At 40.9% G+C, this 3,147-nt stretch overlaps 1 non-coding gene across 1 annotated transcript; it reads right to left on the reverse strand.

Moving 5' to 3' along the window:
- Positions 1-776: 776 nt before the first annotated feature.
- On the reverse strand, positions 777-920 carry LOC115939332 (U4 spliceosomal RNA). The gene has a single exon (XR_014148102.1). It is a non-coding gene; the product is annotated as a U4 spliceosomal RNA (small nuclear RNA).
- Between the last annotated feature and the right edge of the window lie 2,227 nt (positions 921-3,147).

The raw sequence follows: 3,147 nt of genomic DNA on the forward strand, positions 1-3,147 counted from the left end.
AAAGTTGAAATGCAGCAAATAAAATGTAGAACTCCACCCAGTTTGAAAAGCTAAATGCTCATTTGGAATGATACTGTGTAATGAACTTGATTCATATTATAAATAAAATTACATCTACTGTATTTGCAGGTGGAAGACATAGAAACAATATGAATTTCTTGTTTCATTTTTTTAAACAATGAATTTCTAAGAAGAAATGCAAAACATTTGCTAGTAGACATTACTAAATGCTAACATGACACAAGATTGATTCATTTTTTTGACTCACATATTTGCTAAAAACCCTAAAATATAGATACTCATTTTGGGAAGAAAAAATAATTACCTTTCAAATCATTACATTTTTTGTTGTTCTTTTTCTTCTTTATCAATGCCATTATTTACAGCTCCAAAGCCTTAGGTTTCTGAGTTTCTATTTTTCTTCCCATACCAATGATTTGTGGTATTAGTGCAGGTCATTGATTCTGCACTGCTGAGCTCTCCAGCTTATGGCAGACAAAGGGGCTGGGGGTGTGTCTTTAAAATGCCCTTTACTTTCAAAATTCACATTGTAGAAATGACACCTCTGGTTTTATAACTGTGCAGCTTGCACTGTGTTGCATAAAATGTTCTCCCAAGTGGACAAGGTCACTTGCTTTTGGGAATAATTCTTATTCTTTTTGTTCAACAAGGGTTGAAAATATTATTGCATATCTTTGCAGTCTGGGTCTTGAAACTATATTAGCTAATAAAATATTTTATATTTTTAAGTGAAAATTTATCTTACATATTTTCTGATGCTAAATATGTCAGGCATTTAGCAGTAGATGCTTCATCATTTAAGCATTGTGATAGTAATGATGTTAATATCAGTTTTCAATTAGCAATAATCACGCCTCAGATAAACCTCATTGGCTATGATACTGCCACTGTGCAAAGCTTGATGTTAATATCAGAAGTAACCAAACTTGCTACAGGATGATTTATGTTGCTGCGTAACATACAATATTTTCAAGAAACTGTTATATAATTTAAAAAATCTGCAGGATCAAACTTTATATCTGGAAGAAGTAGGAAGTGAAAGATAAGGTGATAAATGTATGAATTCAGTCAATATAGAGATCACTATCTTATATATACAAGACTGACAAAGATAACCCTATACTATTCACTCTAAGTTCATAGAATCATAGGATTTTGCAACTGCAGTTTTCTCTTTCTGAAAAGTTCTTTCACCCTTGCCACTTTTCCTGGCAAACCCCTACCTATTTTTTCAGACCTCCTTTTTTTTTTCTTTAAGAATAAATTTTTCCCCTACTGTGAGTCCCCACATCAAACACATCTTCATTATGGTTAACTATAATTTTTCCTCCATTAGCTCTGTGAAGGTATAGGTCATATCTGTCCTGTTCATCATGATATCTTCAGCACCTGCCACTGTGATTTGACTTGGATCTTAACACATGCTCTGGATTTAGACTGCTGGTTTTAAATCCTGGCTCAGCTGCTTAACAATTGTGTGACCTTGGCCAAGAAGCTTAACCCGTCTTCTCTGCCTTAGTTTCCTCATCTTTAAATTGAGGTTAAAAATAGTACCTACTTTTTAGGGGCACCTGAGTGGCTCAGGCAGTTAAGTGTGGGACTCTTAGTTTTGGCTCAGGCTGTGATCCTAGGGTTGTGGGGTCAAGCTGCGTATCTGGCCTGCATGGGGCTCACACTGGATGTGGAGCCAGCTTGGGATTCTGTCTCCTTCTCCTTCTGTCCCTCCCCCCCGACTTCTCTCTCTAAAAAAAAAAAAAAAAAAAAAAAGGTATCTACTTTATAGAGTGGTTGTGAAGATTACATTATTTAATACTTGCATAATACTTAGAATAGAACCTGTCTGGCACATTATAAAACTATAGCAAATGGTAACTATTAATATTACTATTATCATTCTGTGAACACTCATTAACCAAATGTTGAATTTATACATAACAAGTATTTTGTATGCAGGTGACATGGCTTTATTGATATAAAGTATTTAAAATTTTTTTTTAACAATTTATTTATTTGAGAGAGTGGGGGGAGGGTCAGAGGGAGAGAGACTCTTAAGCAGACTCCGAGCTGAGGGCAGAGCCCCACTCCAGGCTTTATCTAGCCACCCTGAGATCATGACCTGAGCCCAAACTAAGAGTTTGAGGCTTAACCAACTGTGCCACCCAGGTGCCCCATAAATATTTTAAGAAACAATTGGACAAAATCAGCCATCCTTTTGATAAATGCTTTGCAGTTGAAATTATTTGGCAAGTTAACTCATTAATTAGGGTGATGGTCTGAAAACTCTGTTATCTTCAAGGCTTCACCACTAAATTGTACCATTCAAAGTCTAATATATTAAGATTCTTGTTGTGAGGGGGGCAGAGCAAGATGGCGGAGGAGTAGGAGACCTGGATTTCGTCTGGTCCCAGGAATTCAGCTGGATAGGGATCAAACCATTCTAAACACCTACGAACTCAACAGGAGATCGAAGAAAAGTATAGCAACAACTCTCTGAACAGAAAAGCGACCACTTTCTGGAAGGTAGGACATGCGGGGAAGTGAATCTGAGGCGATATTCGGGAGGACAGACGGTGGGGGAGGGGGCCTCCATCGGCTGCTTCTACAAAGTGATAGAGCCGCAGAGCACAAAATCAGAACTTTTAGAAGTCAGCTCCGCTGAGGGACGTCGCTCCGGTGGCTAAGTGGGGGGTGGAATCCTCGCGGGACAGTGTGGTCTCAGGACCCTTAGGGTCACAGAAGGACCAGGGGTGCCTGAGTGCGGCAGAGCTCCCAGGTATCAGAGCAGGGAAGCCGGCTGCAGAGACGGAGCCAGGAGTGGGCTCACAGCTTGGGGTTGCCATAAACTGTGATCCGTGGCACAGTCAGGCCACTGCTCCTCCAGCAGGGACCCAACAAGTGGCAGATCTGCGAGACTCCCCTTCCTCCCCCGGGAGGAGCAGTGCGGGAGCGCACCGCAGGGGTCTACTGGGTTTGGAGACTCCACGACTGGGGTCGTGTGCCAGAGATAGAAATGCTCGGTCATGGGGTGCCTGGGTGGCTCAGTCATTAAGCGTCTGCCTTTGGGTCAGGTCATGATCCCAGGGTCCTGGGATCGAGCCCCACATAGGGCTCCCTACTCTGCGGGAA

Source organism: Leptonychotes weddellii, chromosome 8 (genome assembly GCF_054177405.1).
Source record: "Leptonychotes weddellii isolate Sample4059 chromosome 8, ASM5417740v2, whole genome shotgun sequence".
NCBI classification, from domain to species: Eukaryota; Metazoa; Chordata; class Mammalia; order Carnivora; family Phocidae; genus Leptonychotes; species Leptonychotes weddellii.